This window comes from Pan paniscus, chromosome 8 (genome assembly GCF_029289425.2).
Source record: "Pan paniscus chromosome 8, NHGRI_mPanPan1-v2.0_pri, whole genome shotgun sequence".
In the NCBI taxonomy this organism is placed as follows: domain Eukaryota; kingdom Metazoa; phylum Chordata; class Mammalia; order Primates; family Hominidae; genus Pan; species Pan paniscus.
In genome coordinates, this window is record NC_073257.2 from 100,901,627 (window position 1) to 100,920,248 (window position 18,622).

An 18,622-nucleotide genomic window follows, 5' to 3' on the forward strand; every position below is an offset into this window, starting at 1 on the left:
GTTTCCTGAGGATGTCCTAAATAGAGAGATTTGCTTCTGGTGGAGAGAGTGTCTTTGGGGTTGATTCCTAAGAAGGACTGATAAAAATAGTTATAAAGAATTGTTAGTAATAGTTCTCTCTTCTTACTTTCAGCACATAGGACTTAATTAACACCGTTTGATCATTTCCTTCCTTTAGGACCCTTCCCAGCTGTAAGAATTTACAGCTACAATCCAAGAAATGAGATTGCATTTTACAAGAAAAGAAAACTGATGATTCTTGCCCAAAACATGAGAAGTAGAAGGAATGTGAGAGAAAATAATGTAGATTCCGTCCAGGAAGTGCTAGGTGCTTTCCTGGTGGGTACATTTACGAATTAGAGACATTTTAATTAATCTACTGGATTTGTGATTCTGTCTACTACTGTCATCTTTTTCTTGACCTTATGAAAGATTTATAGATGGCTTCAACTGAAACTACAGGAAATGACTCATGGTTATCCCTGAAGATATTAGAGCCAGCTTTCCATTCCTTAGGGCTGATGCATAGCAGCTCTTTGATAAATATTTGCTAAATAAATGACAAATTTTAGAATGTCTTTTTATTATTATTGTACTTTAAGTTCTAGGGTACATGTGCACAACTTGCAGGTTTGTTACATATGTATACATGTGCCATGTTGGTGTGCTGCACCCATTAACTCGTCATTTACATTAGGTATATCTCGTAATGCTATCTCTCCGCCCTCCCCCCACCCCACGACAGGCCCGGGTGTGTGATGTTCCCCTTCCTGTGTCCAAGTGTTCTTGTTGTTCAATTCCCACCTATGAGTGAGAACATGCGGTGTTTGGTTTTTTGCCCTTGCGATAGTTTGCTGAGAATGATGGTTTCCAGCTTCATCCGTGTCCCTACAGAGGACATGAACTCATCCTTTTTTACTACATCACCTCTTCTGCTATTTTTTAAATCATAACTTTATATGAATCACCAAACATTTCATCAAATTGAATCCCAGTTCATATAATCAACTAAGAAGGCCAACATCCTCGATTGAAGAAACAGTAACAAAATCAAAACAAAACAAAAACAAAACTCTAAAACAAAACAAAAACCAACAAAAAATACTATTGGTACCTGTTGACTTGCTTATTCCACCTATCTGAACATGTGAACTGTCCAATTGAACGTGTGAATGTACATTCAGAAATCCTGAGTTGACATCAGAATGTTCAACTCAGGAATAATCTGGATGTAGCTACATCTGGATGTGGCTTTTGTCAGAAATTATTTGCATTTCTAAGCAAATCAGATTAACGTCTAGTACAATCTTCCATCTCTGCATGTCAAGTGGACAGGCCAATTTAATATTTGTCATACTGCTGAGTCTTCAAAACACATATTGTTTGATGCTCTAACTTTTAAATTAAATCCGTGTTATTTTTTTCCATTGATGTGGTTGGCTTAGAGACATTAATTTGACTGGTGGTTGCTTAGTAACTTGTGTTTATTAAAAGAAGTCCCTTGATATAAACACCAGTAGTTCTTATGTCTTGATTTGCTGTAGTTAACCTTTCAAGGTACTCTTTTGGAAATGGGTGCATTGTCTTGAATATTAAGGATGTTATGACTCCTTTTTTTTGTTTTTGTTTTAGTTCTGACTTTCCATCTCCTGTCATTAGAAAGTCTCCCAGTTATTCAGGTTCCACTTTCAGGATGACAGATTAGAAAGCTATCTGAAATTTACCTGGATATTAACTTTCTAGTGGGTAATAATAATGCAAATTTTATTCCTGAAATTCTTCCTTTTATGTCCTTCTCTGATCAAGCTTGTTTCATTCTGAATGAAAGTCAAATGAGATTCTCAATTTATTTTAAAAAATTGGGCTATGTCCAAAGATAAATACATAAAAGTAAAATATTATGTAAAATAAAAAACTGCTTATCACTGTTCTGAAGTAGCACAAACACAGCTATTCTCTGCATAATGAAAAGTGGCCATTCCTACCAAGTATTTATTTGACAAGTAGGCTCTTGAGCACTTGAACGGAAGTGAAAAGCGGGTTTCCTCCATGTCATATTAAGGCCCTTGAAAGGTGGGGGTGGAATTTTGATTTGAGGTGGTAGCCAATTGTAGGTTCCTTGAAAGGGAGCAAGTGAGGAAAGCATGTTGTCAGAAGAACACTTTGGCAGTTGGGTGGAGAGTGGATTAGTATTAGGGAGTGAAGGCAATAATCCAGTGTCTGATGATGACAGCCTGATCTCAGATCCCATTGAGATGGAGAAAAGAAAACCTTAGGCAGATATCAGGATTCTTTGTTTTATGTGAAAGAGATTGAAAACCTGTGGCACAAGTGTGATCACTAATACCTTCCACACCCACAGAGACATCACCAGTGGATTACAGCATTCTTTCCTGCGGAGCCCTGGTGTAACCTCAGAATCTTGCAAACATTTGACAAATATTTATTAATAGCTGTTAGTTATTGAAGATGTGCTATATGCCAGGCACTGTACTAAGCCTTAACACAAGTTTATCTCAATGATGATGGAGTGGTTGGAAACAGGATACTTTTTCCCCACGTACTAGTAGTGTATCCTTGGACAAGTTACTAACTTCTGTGAGTCTCAGTTTCCTTGCTTTTCAATTGAAACGTTAGTTTCTATCTCAGAAGGTTTTAGGGAGTATTAAATAAATAGCTGTAAATGCAAAGTGTTTAGAACAATGTCTGGCACAAAATTAAGTGCTATATGTGTTCGTTGTTATTCTTGTTACTATTCTTTAAACAACCTTATGCCTAAGTACCATTTTGCAGATTAAAAAATGTGCAAATGAGCTATGTGAATTGCTCAGCATCATAGGCTGGTAAATGATAGAGCTGGCCGTCAAACCCAGGCAATATGACTCCAACACCTATTTTCCTAACTTGTATGGATCCCTGTCTCCTATACTGCATGCCAGGTGCTGGGGATACTGATTAGAGCAAGAAAAGTAGGGGCTTGTCCTCATGGAGCTTCAGTGTTCCAGTCCTCTCTAATGTAGATCTGCCATCTCCAATGTAGAATTAGTAGCCAGATTATAACTGTTTTTCCTTGATGTTTTCGTATTTTGTAAGTAATGTTTTTATTAAGTTCTTTATTAAGAAGTGCTCCAATTTGTGTTTTCATATATGCTTTAAAAATGGATTATTTTCTGGGTCTTTACCCTAACACAGTTGGCATATACAATACTTATGTCTCTCCTTATACTCAAGGCTTCTTATGCCTCCCTCATATAATATATCAGATTCTGGGGCAAGCTTTAGTATTCTGAAAAACTTCTATGCCATCCACTTCCCTCCATACTCCCAGAGTCTCAGGTATCTCCCATTGTGAGCTGTGGTGGAGTGATAATGACATTTCTAACCACCTTTTAATTCAGCTTATTCAGAATATTTTATAGAGTAATGGCAAAGCAAATTTTAGTTGTTCTTTGACTTGTTGAAGTAATTATGTCTAATTATAAGAAGAAAGATTTTATTTATAGGTGGGAAGACTCCTGTGGCAGTGAAGAATAAGCAATTCTTAACTCCTTCAGAGCTTTAGGATGGAATCTGCCATCACTGATTCCAGTATTTTGACTTTATTGCATTAATTCTTATAAATATATGTTCTCATAACTCTCAGAAATCTATAGCTAGTATTGTGTTGTTCTAAGTAAGTGAAACTTTTCTTGGTCTTGTATAAAGTTGAATTTGCCTCCAGCAAAAAATCATTGAGTAGAAGGAGAGATATATGTGTTGTGTATGTCAACAGTGTTACACAAAACAAAAACAAAATAAACAATTTTTAAAAGCATAGGTGAAAACGCAAATTGGAACACTTCTTAATAAAGAACTTAATAAAAAGCATTACTTACAAAATACCAAAACGTCAAGGAAAACTAGCAATCATCTGGGTACTAATTTTACATTGAAGATGATAGATTTACTTTGGAGATGGTTGGAACCCTGAAGTGCTGTGAGGGCAAGCCCCCACTTTTCTTGCCCCAGTCAGTATCCTTGGTACCCAGCATGCAAGTATAAAACACTAATAATTTTGTTGTGGGAAATTTTGAAATCTCACCCTTAAAAATATACTCTGCATCCTTTGATTTACTTTTTTTGTAAGTTACATATTATATTATTTGGCAAAAGTTCAATTCTTTTTAAAGAAACATTTTAAATTTCATGAGTTTAAATTTGATTAAAGATGAAAGAATTTGAGATTTAGTGAATTTGGCTTTTTTTTTTAAACGGCTGCAATGCTTAGGTATAGTGGCATCACAGTAACTGAACCAGATTCAGCAAAAGCTCGAGCAAGAGATAACTGTTAAGAGGCCCATCAGGAATTATTCATTTTAATTGTGTGATTTGATGCTTCTCTGGGTTAATTTAGAAACAGGAGGCCAGTGGTGACTCATTTTTAACCCTTTTTAGCTCCCTGTGAACACTGCCTGCCTGTTTTGCATTTGGCTGTGTTCAGAGACAGGCTCAGGTGCAGGTTCCCCTTTAGAGTGTTACATTTCAAACTTGCCTGCTAGTGCACTAATCAGCTATGCACCTTTAATTAAAAGTGTAGGGAAAACTATAGCCAGGAATGATGATTATGGCTAAATTTGGCTCATCTGAGGACCCTGTGATTCTATTTATCCTGTCACTACAACTGTATCATTTAACACTAGAAATACAGAGAGGCTGTTCTGCCTTTGGGCTCATGCTTCGGTCTTCTGGTGGGTTGACTCTGGCTTTTTTCCCCCAATCTGTTTTGTCCTTGAAAGGTTGGTTTATAAATTGTTCCACAAGATAAGTTTTCTTTAACTATAGGAACAAATGGACATGGTGGATGGAACGAGATTGGGAAAGAGAGGCCTGAAATATGCCCTTCCTATGCTAATGTTCCTGTTAACCTGGGCAAAGAAACTGCTTACTTAATCTATAAAGTACTTAAGCTAAATAAATAAATTGATAAATAAGATGAAAATCACTCAAAATCATTGGTGGGTGTAGAACTTTGTTTTTTTTCAATTCATGAAAAATTTAATAAATTAAAATGTGGATCTTGAAAGAAATATAACTATCATATTCTTATGGCACACATAGTTATTTTTCTTTTGTCAAGTATAATATTACTGAATAACTTAGGTAACTAGGGCAGTGATTCTCAAACTAGGCTCAAAATAAGAAAATGTCCTCCATCCCACCCCTAGAGATGATTATTCAAAAGGTTTGGGTGGAGCCTGGCAGCCTTCCTTTATATCTTTTTAAAACAAGGGTCGTGGTCTGTCACCCAGGCTGGAATGCAATGGCGTGATCATAGCTCACTGCAGCCTTGACCTCGTGGGTTCAAGCGATTAGCCTTCTAAGTAGCTGGGACTACAGGTGCGTGCTGCCACACCTAGCTATTTTTAATTTTTTTTTTTGGTAGAGACGAGGTTTCACCATGTTGCCCAGGCTGATCTTGAATTTCTGGGCTCAAGTGATCTTTCCACCTCAGCCACTCAGAGTACTGGGATCACAGGCATGAGCCACTGCACCCAGCAGCCTTCCTTTTAACAATCTTCTCAGGAGATTCTGATGCAGGTGCTCAGTAAACCACCCTTTTGAGAAGAATCTGCTTAAGAGCTAAATCTAATCTTATATTCAAATTCTTTCTTCTACATTTATGTTTTGAACATTTATTTCTCCTGATTTCGATAGACAGTTTCATGTAATAACATATATGTCAGTGCTGCCTTGGAGTTCTCATAAAGGTACGATATATTGCCTTTCCTAGTCTTAATATGATCTATTTTTTGATGGGTGGAATCAGGAAACCACAGGGTTGGTGGGAATTTTTAGAGATAATGTACATTCTTCTGAGTGACAGATGTTTGGATAGGGCAGAGATGGATTTGATCAAAGGAAAGTAAGAGAAGACATTAGTGAGTAGTGGAAGACACAGAGAAGGGGAAAGGCTCAGATAACAGAGGGCACTGAAGGGCTGGCGAGGGTTTAGACCTCTTCTGGCAGGCGCTGAGTTACTATGGTGCAGTTTTTGAGCGGGGGACTAACTGGATGCAAACAAGTGCACACCTGAGCTAGAGACACACAGTACCTTGTTCAGAAACAGAGGATCAAGGAACAGGTGGGTGAAGCAGGCTGGTTTGTCACCATAAAGGCAGAAAGAAACAAGGGTGAGGACTTGGGGCCCAGAATTTGGCAGGACTGACTTTCAAGGGTTTATGCAGTAGGGTTCTCCAACTCTGTGTTCCTAAAGGTCTATAGCTTTTTGGTAAATTGCTTTTTTCTACTATTGATGTTATGGTGTATACATGAAGGCCACCCAGCTCAGCTTCAGGCCAGGATTTAGGAAGTCCTTGAATAATTGCTACAACTACCAGTACCTTAATATTGTGAGGCAAGGAAGGCACAATTATTCTTAACTTTGGACGAGAGAAATAGACTCAGAGAGTTAAGTAATTTACCAGAATTTACACATGTAGAAATTGGCAGGGCTAGGATTCAAGTTCAGGGCAACCTATTCAAAACTTGTAGGTTTTATTAAAAAGTATAATTTGTCTGATTACATAAAGTGATACATACTTATAACAAATTGTACAGCAATGAATAAATAAAAAGCGAAAGTCCCTCATGATCCCACCCTTGAGAGAACAGCTGAGAAAAATTCAGTAAATGTTGTTCGAGACTTGTTTCTTAAAAAATTCCAGTATACTTAATGAATACATTTGTATTCATATTACAAGGATGGAGCTATATTTTATATGTTATTCCACAGCTAGCTGTTTTCACTTAATGCTCTAACTTGGATGACATCCTGGTTCAGTACAAATAGATGTAAGTCCTTTCTAACAGTTTCATATGCTATAGAGATTCTTTATTTTAAGTATTCCTCTTTTGATGGCTATTTATTTTAAAACCATGCTGCAGTGTGTGTGTATATATTAAATGGTCAAGGAAATCTATGGGGAGATCTTAGAATTGGAATTGCTTAGTCAACAGGAATGCATATTATTTTAAAAACTGACATTTTTTTCAATCCTCATCCATATTGAGTTGGACCAATCATATACATTTTACCAATCAAATACATTAAATACCTGGCTTAAATTCAGTTTCTTAATTACTAGTGAATTTAGATGTTTATTTCTTGTGACTTAACTGTTTATATTTCTCTTATTACTTGCTCATGTCACTTGCCCATTTTTACTCTTTTTCTTACTGTTATGCAAATGTTTCCTATAGTTTAGAGATAATAGATATTATAGCTGTCAGTGGTGCAAACTTTTTTATTCTTTTACTTGTTGAAAAGATTTTTAAAAGTACTATTCAAGCATTTACAAAATATTTTATTTTAAAATAATTTTAGACTTTCAAAAGATTGTGGAAACAGTACACAAAGTTTTTATACAACCTTTACCCTGATTCCTCAAATATTAACACCTTGCAAAACCACAGTAGTCATCAAAATCAGTAAATTAACACTGACACAGTACTATTGTCTAATCTACAGATCTTATTCAAATTTCACCAAAGTCCTTCTGGGCAAGGATCCTATCTGGGATCATACATTGAATTCATTTGTTATGCCTCCTTAGTCTCTTTTAATCTGCAATAGTTCCTAAGTCTTTCTGTCTTTCATGATCTTGACACTTTTTAAGAGCATTGGCTGATTGTTTCCTAGAAAATCCCTTGATTTGGGTTTATTTGATGTTTCTTCATGAGTATGTAATCAAGAGAGTGACCTAGTCTGATGATGGTCAAAAATAACTTGCCTGAAAAAGAGATGCTTAAGCTAACACCAGAAAAATGGGTAGAAAGTGGAAGTATGAACTGAGGATGGGGTGCCTTTGCATTGACTTTGCATAGTGCATCTAAGCAACTGAAAGAAGCCAGTGGAGGAGGTGGTGTGAAAGAAGGCTCTAAGGAGGCAGTCTGGTCAGACCCAGCTTTGTGGGACTTATTAAGGTTGTAGGATATTAACAGCAATAGAACATCATTCAAGGGCTTTAAGCAAAGGAATGGCAATATCTGAATCAGGTTTTTAAAAGATCACTACAGGTAGATTCTTCACCAGGTAGAATTAATGAAAGGGGAGCAAGATAGAAACAAATACAACAACTAGAAGGCAGTTCTAGCAATGCAGGCAGAGAAAAGGGTGGGATGTACATTAAGGAGCCTCCCCACAAAGACGGTGAAAACCTGCAGTTTTGAGAGATGTTTTGGAGGGTGAATCTGAATCTGCACATGCAGGTGATAGATTGGATGTGGGGTTAAGGGAAGGGGTAGGTGCAGGATTGCTAATATCAGCGTTTGCCAGATTTTGTGTACGTGATTGGATGTTGGTACCATCCATGGAGATGAAAGAGACAATTCTTCACCTCTGATAGTGAAGTCAGAAGCATCACCATCTCCAATTCTTTTAGATGCCAACATTTACAATATATCTGCTTATTTATGCTTCTGTATCTCATTATAGCCACTTAGCTTCCAAGTTCTATGGTTTTTCCTCAGAATCTTTCCCAATAACTGTTAGTCCTTCTCCATTTCTTTCACTGCTCTTCAGTTTGGACAAGGGTTTCCTCATTCCAGTGTTGCATACTTGCTTCCTCTCTGGGCTACCAATTCCTCTATTCTCTGTAACTTTATCCATCGCTTCCAGAGTATGTGCGTTTAATAAATATGTACTAAGTGCCTTGTTTGGGCAGATCACTTTGTTGGGAAGAGTTGGGAATTAAGTAAGTTAAGTATATTTCATGGAACTGGAGTCAATTCCGAGTTATAATTGAGGCAGAAGGAAAAAGGCCATTCTGCCTAGCGGTCCAGAAAGGACCATATTCTTCTTTCACTCCTTACAAAAAATAAATTCCACACAGGTCAAATATATTTATCCAAAAATGACTAACCACAGAAGTACCAGAAGAAAAGATCAGTAGATATATTTTAAAATTGTTTATGATGAGTAAGTTTGAAGACCTTTTAAAGAATGTTGAGAAACCTAGATACCACAAAGAAAATAGGTCCACTTGAAAGCTTAAATTTTAAAAATTCCATGTAAAAATTAAACAGCTTTCAAGCAAGAATGTCAGCTGAACTAATAATTATAGAAGGAAAAATGGAAATAGAAAAATGGCCACTTTCAAACACCACAATAATTGTCTCAGGGAAAAAAATCTTCAAATGCTAAAATTAGTGGGCAATGGTATATTTGCATAGTTTCCCTACAAGATACTTTTCAATTATAAAGAGAAAAATAGTATCGTGGAGAAACCTGACAGATATAACTTAAACAAATATCAAGATTAACATCATTAATAATTGAACAAATCAATAACATATGTCTCCTGATACATCATGGAGGATACACCATCACTTATAAGGTATTTTTTGCCAAAAAAATGCATAACTCTCATTGTTTTCTGTATTTCATCTTTGTCACAGTTACCACAATCTTTATTAGATAATTGTGTAGATAATTGTTTATTATTTTTACACCTCTCTGCCCCATTCCTGGTCCCTAGCAGAATGTAAGGTCCATAAAAGCACAAAGTAGGGGCTTTATAAGTAACATTGAATAAATGAATGAATAAATAAATTTATTTGGAGCTATCAGTTTTTACAGGAAAGATTCATTTAGCCTTGGATTGTATTGAATGAAAAATCACAGTTGGATATCCTGGTGGAAATGGATGGAGGACATTTGAAGGTACAATGCTAAAGCTCAAATTAAGCTGAAGCCATGAAAAAAAAAAGGTGTCTTATAGAATAAAGATATATCAAGAGAAAAAGATGAAATATTAATATTTGAGATGCAGGGTGAGGGAGGAGAAAGGAAACACCTCCACTTCAGAGAGGCCAAGGCAGGAGTTGATTTTAAATAGGGAAAGTTCAGCTGATCAGGGCCAGGTGCTTAGTGGGGGTTTGTAACTGTTTAATGCAGTGAGTCTCAAGTTTTAATGTGCATAAAAACATCCTGGGCTAGAGATCCCTGGGGCACCCTTCCCAGAAATTTTGACTCAGTGGGGCCTAGAAATCTGTGGGGTTTGTGTGTGTGTGTGTGTGTGTGTGTGTGTGCGCGGCCAGCACACCCCTCCTCCACCAAGTCATTGTAATGCAGGCAGGTTATCCAGGAACCACTCCCAGAGGGAACATGGCATCCAAATCAGGGGGATGTCAGCTCTAGGGCAGGAAGGTAGGAAGGGGATGAGTGGTGAGCAAATTTGAGCAGCAGATGACCACTTGCTAACAACTTTGCCAGAATAAGGAGCTCTTCAAGAAAACTCTTTAAAATGGATTGCCAGGGAAAGTTAAGAAGGAAACTTTTTTCTGTTTCTGCCTACTGCATTGAAGAGATTGTCCAGTGCAAAACCAAATGTATGAATACAGCCTCTGCTGCGACATGTTAAACAGTTAAGATTCTTGTGGTTGGAGAACACTGGAGAAGCAGTGGATGAGAAGTACTTCAGGATGGCCCTCTTTTGCTTTTGAATAATAGTGCTGGACTCAGTTCATTTTGTAGAAGTACTGTCCTTAAGAAAGTTATGAAAATTAAATAAAATTGATTAATAATGCCCAAGGACTAACTCCATTTCTGAGCTTTCAGGCAACTGGCAGGCAGGAAAATGATGCTATTTCAAACATTTATTTGTGACTCATTATACTTCATTGAACTAAGTATCTTTTGGATAGTATTTTCTTAAAAGCAAATTCTAATAAAAAAGGAAGTATATTAAAAGGTACATTAAAGTTTAGTGCCTTATGGGTAGCTTATCTTTAGAAATGCATTATTTCCAGGAATGTTTAGTATTTTAGCAGGAGGAGAGCACAGTTAGCAAGTTCATATGAATTTGTGGTGAAAAAATATCTGTGTACAAATATGAATCTCTCTCCAGCACCTCAAATTCATTTGCCAAGTGTTTTATAATGCATATTAATTGAATCATCACATTTAGAAAAGAATCTAAAATTAGCACATTGATGAGCATATGAAATGCCTTTGATATAGCACAAAAATGTAGAATTTATATTAAAAACCAGCAAATATTTTGAATTGAACTGTGTCTAGATAGAATAATTATGGATTTGAATTTCTTAACTAGATATACCATGTAGTCAGTCCACAAACACTGAATCATTCTGCCGATGAAAAAAGTGAAGGGAGCTGGGCACGGTGGCTCACACCTGTAACCCCAGTACTTTGGGAGGCCGAGGCGGGCGGATCACCTGAGGTCAGGAGTTCGAGACCAGCCTGGCCAACATAGTGAAACCCCGTCTCTACTAAAAATACAAAATTAGCCAGGCATAGTAGTGCATGCCTGTAATCCCAGCTACTTAGGACGCTGAAAGAGGAGAATCGCTTGAACCTAGGAAGCGGAGGTTGCAGTGAGCTGAGATTGCACCATTGCACTCCAGCCTGGGCAACAAGAGTGAAATTTCCTCTCCAAAAAAAAAAAAGATGTGAAGGGAATGAATGTCCTTTTATTTCTTTGGCAGGGAGGAGATAATGAATCAGATAGTTGTAATGCTGAACTGAAATCTTCATTTCCACAGTAAATTTTTTCATTCTTGTCCAAGGCCCAAGGATGTGACCTTCTCTTGGATTTTCTTGATTATTATGAGAGGCAAGTCATTAGTGTTGCTGTGTGACTGTGAGTATGAGCCCTGAACTCCTGTGCACCTAGAGTCCCTGCTCTGTCATTTGCTTGAGTTACTTATCTCTTCTAGGCTTTAGTTTTCTTATCTGTAAAATGGAAATCATGGTCGTAATCATTTGTCGAGTGTTTACTGGCACCAAGCATTGTGCTATATGTTTTACAAGCATTATCTCACTTCACCTTCTCAGTACCCCTATTCATTATCAACCTCCTTTGCAGTCTGGGAAGCTGCACTTCTGCGGTTAGTGGTTCCTGGAGCCAGAATTTGAATTCAGATGTTCTAACCCTGGAGACTGCATGTCTAATCCCAAGGCTCAACTACCTCCTATTGGAAAAGGCTAACTGAGATCATGTGTGTTCATGCATCCAGTTAGCCAGGGAACGAAAGCATTCTGTTAATGGTACCTATTGTTTTATACAGTTTTTTTTTTTTTTTGGCTATCTTTTTCTATTGAAGGCGACATAGTACCTTGCCTGCCCAGAATTCAGCTCACTCTTACCTAGAAGGCAGTCTAAAAAAAACAAGTAAGATAAAAGGCTTTTTGAGCAGCAAAATTAGAAATCATGTAGCACATTCACTGTAATCAGCAGGTGGTTCACTCACAGAAGATCTCTCCTGATGCACACCTAGTCTATACTTTCATTCTGTAAATAATCTCAAATAATTTTTATCAATGAGAGAAAATAGATTAAAGGAGGAAAAAGACCAAATTCAAGAAGTTTAGTAAATAAGTTGCCTTTTAAGTGATTTTTTTCTAAATGAATGACAGATTAAACGGAGCAAATTAGAAATGGAGGGAAGCATTGTTAATGTTGAATTATGAAGAAAGGGTTAATGTTTCTATTTTAAGTTAAGGAGTAAATAATATATCTTAGAACTGTTTCCTTCAAAAATATTTAAATCTCACAACATTTTATGATTATTATTTACTATTTTACTATTCAGAATCACCTCTTTTGTCATGGGATTCATATAGCTAAAGATTTTCTTATATTTCCAGAGGAATCCTATGCTAATTAGGGAGCATATTACAGAATCCTAAGAGTGCCTTTTGTAATGGCATTTTAAATCTTATATAATAACAATTTAGAAGAGAACAGTTTTAGGGTAAGATCAGCAGCTCAGCCATGTGAGCAAGGAGCCAGGCTCATTCCACCCTTGGGCTCCGCCATCCTCCAGACACTGGCTGTCCTTGGACTTGACCCTTCTAGGTTGCAAAATGGCTGCTGCCTTGTACAACTTATGTGAAGTCACATGTTCAGCTGATGAAAAGGCATATATTCCCTAGGATGTCTCTTTGTATTAGAGAGGAAAATTTCTCACAGAATCCTCCCAACAGATTTCCCCTCAGGTCTCATTGTCCAATATTTGGTTACTTGCCAACCAGCCAAGTCCTGACTACAAGGGAGACTGAGAAAGTGACTATCTCTAGTGGGACTGGGCCCTGCTGGTGAGGAAGAAGTAGTGGTGGCTAGGGGATAGATGACTGTCTGTCAAAAGCTCATTGCAAAGAAGCAAGTAGTTACACATCAACCAACCATCTGATATCTGTAATAGAAGTCAACTTTTAGCAGAGGTCATTAACCTCACCTCTCCAACATTTGCTGTGAGAAAGAACTGATTTTCTTTGAGTTTCTTCCTGCAAGCTGGGAACTATAATGGAACTTTATTACCTCATTTAAGCTTTAGTTGAATTCTTCTGGAAAGCTATTGTTGTACCTATTTAATAGATGAAGATAAGGTGCACAAAAAGGTTAAATAAGCTGCTGTAGCACTCCCAACTAGTGATAGAAACTGGCCCCTCCTAAAGTAGTATATGGCCCCCAAACCTGAGCTCTTCGTGCTAAGGGCACCGAACCACTTCATCTTGGTGGCTGGATAAAAAGTTTGTATTACACTATGCAAAATAATTATTTTATGGCCCAGTGTGTGACTTTCTTGCACTCACAGTAGCCTAGATCTACCTCAAGGTAATTTAACACATGCATCAGGAGTGGTTTGCTTAATCATCTTTCCTGTAACAACTGCATTCTTGCTCATTGATCTAATATAAACCATTCTGTTGTGACTGGTATATTTAATGTGGAATATACCTCTAGAAGTAACAGACAAGCACCTGGCACCTAGTAAATGATAATATATAGTACCTACAAATATAGGGAAAAAATCCAATAAAAGCTATTTCTAATATTATGATCATTTCGTTTTTATCTTATCAATATTTTAGTAAAGATAATTTATCATCTAGGTCACAGCGTATTTCTGATTGCATATATTACAGAAGATAAGTGTAAAAACAAATCAATGTAATCTTTGCTTTTGATGTCTGAATTTTTAAAATCCTTCAAAAGGGACATGAAGGGTGGGCCTAGATTTATTTATTTTTCCTGAAGTAGGGCCCAATCTGTAAGACTGTGACTCAGGAGATCCTTCTTTGTGTCTCTGTCATTTAAGACATGGGAATGACCCTTTACCTCCCTTTATCTAAATCAGATTAGGTCATTGCAGCCTACAGGCTGAGTTACAATAATTTTCTTTGTCTACCTCCAACTGAGTAAATTGCACCATGTTCTTCCTGGAAAACATGACCACTAACCCAGTGGCTGTTGGTTTGGCCAATTAGAAATGAGACTGCTGGAGGTGGTATAAGGTGCTCTGTCCTCTCTTAACTGCCAGTGGGCCACACCTACTTATCCAGGTCACTAGGGCACTCAAGTCAAAAGAAGTGCCTGGGAGAAAATGGCACATTTGGGTGATGGTCTCGCTGGCTGTTTACTGTATGCTGAGTCTCTTAGGAGGCCGTTCACTGCCTGGTAATCACCTCCTTTCTGAATTCTGGAAAATATTTCTCTGTGGATGAAAATGGGTCAGGATTCTGAACTTTGCCACACACACACAAACACACACATGCACGCAAACACACACACACACACACACACACACTATTTTAAGAAAAAGAAAGAAAGAAAAGAAAAGGAAATTAAGGCTGAAAAAATCACAAAATAAGCACCATGCTAGGTCAGATATTTTCCTCTGTTCATTCTTGCATTGTTTGCTGCTGATTTTAAAGGGCAGAATTGTTGAGACTCTTCCATGTTTCCATGGGGGACTTCAGACTTGGAAACATTGCAGGGACACAAAAGCCAAGAGGATTTTGCTATGGTTATGTAGAGAATAAACTGTTACAAGCTCAGAGCTGTGAAATACCAATTTGGAGAGGATACTTACCCCCTCCCAGGCCACTTATGGATGAGACAGCATTTTGGCCACATCCCCTCTGGGCACAGTCGACTGCTCAGTTGGTTCTGGGAGCTACTTGTTAGCTGAATGTCTGGGACAGGGGTTGGCCTCCACGTGCTCATTGTGAATATGTATGGTTCTGACACCATGATTCCCCACATTCTTGTGAGTCGGATTAACAGAAAGCAGACACTCCCCCACTCCTCTATAAAAGGTCAGATTAAAGAAAAAAATGATGATGTCTTTGGAGGTTATGGTCAGGAAAAGGGGCTAGCAATAAAAGCAAGAAGGCAAGAGCTCTGAAGCAAGAACTCTCAAGAGATATCTTAGAGGTTAAACAGATCACAAGGCTGTAGTTCAGATGTTCAGATGTTATCAAGCCACAAGAATGTGAGGTAGAGGTCAGGGAGTAGGCTGAGATTAAAGCGGGCGTTTCTGATGAATGTTTTCCATTAGTTTTAAGCCACTCTAAAAGCAGCGAAGTGTGGCTGTGACAAGCGCCCTGCCGAATGAGTAAAGTAAACCTTGGAGGGGGCTCAGTAAAGGATATTTAGCAAGCAAATGATAGAGCCTAGACTCAACACCCAGGCTTATCTCACTCCAAAGGCTGTTTGCACCGTGTGCTTTATAGCACTTTGGACCTCCACTTTGGAGGGGGAATTTATTTTATTCTTGCATGATACTGAATACTTCCCATTAGTTAGCATCTGTGGATCTCAAGTACTATGAGGTGAAGTACCTCTTACTGTACCCTCAGTTCAAATTTTCTAATTGTTTTAGTAAGACCACAGTAGCACAAATGGAAAGTGGTACTTGCTGTTAATTTTTCCTGTTTTAGATTCTCCTGGCCCACTTTATTTCTGATTAGATTGAGGTAGCATGGTGAGTTTTTGTTTTGTTTATTCATTTGCATTGTTGATCTAGAGCCGTGGTTTTCAGACTTTATTGGTCTTGGAACCCCTTTACACTCTTAATTACTAAGGACACTAAAAAGCTTTGTTTATGTGAGTTATATCTATTTATATTTACTGTATTAAAAATCAAAACAGACATTTATAAGAGTATGCAAGTAAGCATTCCATTAACTCTTGTACCCTCTGGAAATCTCCACTATACAACTGTGAAAGATTGATATTTAAAAAGTCAAATAATGCTTTAGTAATATTATGAAAGTAATATTGACCTCACAGACTCCCTGACAGGATCGTGGGGAACCTGGACCACATTTTGAGAGCCACTGAACTAGAAAACATACCTGTTTATGTTGATCTTGCAATTGTTTATAATGCAACTGTAAGTGCCAGGACTAGGGGGCAAAAGATAAAGGAACTAAGACAGGACCATCAGCTAATAAATGGTTCAAAAAATAAGTTGACTGACCAGTCTGTGAACTTCTTTCATCTTAGATTTGAGGGGAGTTGGCTTCTATTTCTGAATTATTAATATATTCATATGTGGGAGTGAATAGTTTTTATCTATAGTAATTTAATAAACTCTGATGTTTAAGATATGTTTAAACATTTCATACATATAGAAGCTCATTACAGAGATGTTTGTTTCATTGTTTCTGCTCACACTTAGCATTGTTTTCTGGTCACCCAGCCCTGAATCCACCTTTCCTCTCTTGGCATATCCCACTGCCTCCTACAGGAGGATAAAGTGCTAGATATTTACATCTTCGGCCATCTTTTCAGCCGGGCTGCAGGCATGGGACCCAGACTTTGCCAGTCAAACATCTGCATCTCATGCTTTGAAATAGAAACTAGAGACATGCAGAAGTACATGGCGGCTGCACATCGTTCCCAGGGCAGCAGCTAGTTGCTGGAGTTGCTGGTGTTGGTAGTAGAAGCTGTAGAATCCCCTGTTCATCAAGTAATAGAGATAGCAGAGGTGTTTTCACCAGACCAATGCTGCTGTGTAGTCTGGGGCAGTGTTCTTGGATATGTAGCTTCCAAACCTGATTTCTCTGGCCTTCCTAGAAGTTTGTGTTTTTTTTCATTATCCTTCTATGAATTCAAGAGTCAGACCTTTGCCTGCAGTTAAGAATCCTGCTTAATTCATTCTGAAATGCAGTGTCTCTCAAAGTATTGTTTGGAAACCTCATGTATTGGAATGACTGGGCCATATCTGACAACACCTACTTGTGGGCTTAAAACCGATGGATTCAGAATCCTTAGGGTGGGTCTTAGGAGACTGCATTTTAAACAGATCTCAGGTTTATGTGATTTTAGATGCAGTAAAATGTAAAAACCACTATGCTAATATTTTCAACCTTTTAAATTCTATGCTCTCTCTTTATGGATCTGAGCAATCATCAAAAGAAATAATTCTACTTTTTAAATATTTTATTTTTGAGCTGGAGTCTAGCTCTGTCACCCAGGCTAGAGTGCAGTGGTGCCATCTCAGCTCACTGCATCCTCCGCCCCATGGATTCAAGCAATTCTCCTGCCTCAGCCTCCCTAGTAGCTGGGATTACAGGCGTGCGCTACCACGCCTGGCTAATTTTTGTATTTTCAGTAGAGACGGAGTTTCACCACGTCGCCCAGACTGGTCTTGAACTCCTGACCTCAGGTGATCCGCCGCCTCGGCCTCCCAAAGTGCTGGGATTACAGGTGTGAATCACTGTGTCTGGCCAATTCTACTCTTTTATAAGGCTCTAATAAATGACTTACTAGTGTTTTCTTGTTCCCCTCCCTCCCCGGCTTCACATTCCCCATAAGCCTTTGCTCTGTCTTTTTAACGCTTTTAACGTCTTTTTTTCCTGGTTTATTTCTTCTCACTGAGAAGTATTAATTCCTCAGTTGGGATTGCCTACATTCAGTGGTGCCAAAATTGTTAACTCAGTTTCTAAACTACACTGTGATGAACCATGTTTTTTCTTTCTTGGGCATTTTTTAGCCTGCAGGCTTAGAGCTCAATGTTTACCCCAGGGATTACTGGAGACAATGGAGGGGAAAGACTGGAATACAAGAGTAATTTTTCTTGAAGGGTTCCTCCATGGATTTAGGCCAGAAAATAGCACTGGAGCTGTTGATTGATCTACTTCTGAGATTTCTAGAATCACTGAATATTATAACGGAAAAGAATCCATCTTAACCCCTTGTTTCCTAAGTGAGGAACTGAGGAGAAGATCCATGTTCAAAGTCATCTAAGTGATGAGTGGGGTATAAAGGACAAAATAAATTTAGAAGTGGAAAGTGGTGATACAGAGCTTGACCTAAACTAGCATAAAAAGGATGGGAATTACTAATATTTATTGAAGTAATATTTAAACTTGGGTACATTCACTTGACTTCTCTGAGCCTCAGTTGTCTCAACTATAAAATAAAGATTCTAAAAATAGCTAACATTGATAAAATATTGACTATATGCTAGGAGCTATTGATACTCTAAGGACTTTATGTGCTAACTCATTTGATCCTAGAACAACCACATGATGTAGGAACCACTGTTTCTCCCATTTTGTAGATGCACAGAAAGGCTATATAACTTCCCTGCAGTCACACAGCTAAACATATTTGCTTTCTATTGCTGCTTTACAAATTTTTATGAAATTAAAGGCTTAAATATACATGTATTATCTTGCTGCTTTTTGGTTCAGGAGTCTAGGCACAGCTTATCTAGGTCCTCTGCTCATGGTCTCACAAGGCAGCAATTGACTTGTTGACATGGGCTAGAGTCTCATCAGAGGCTTGCAGTCATCTTCCAAGCTTGTTTGATCGTTGGCAGAATT

General features: G+C 37.9%; 1 protein-coding gene across 4 annotated transcripts in view; it reads left to right on the forward strand.

Moving 5' to 3' along the window:
* Positions 1-18,622, forward strand: part of STAMBPL1 (STAM binding protein like 1) — a 43,300-nt gene that overhangs the window by 2,101 nt on the left and 22,577 nt on the right. For 2 of the 4 annotated variants that reach the window (XM_055093113.1, XM_008962854.4), the window contains exon 2: positions 179-339. The exons of the other annotated variants lie outside the window; for them this stretch is intronic. The gene's annotated coding sequence lies outside the window, so the exon portion shown is untranslated. The remainder of the gene's footprint in view (positions 1-178; positions 340-18,622) is intronic. 4 annotated transcript variants of the gene reach the window in all.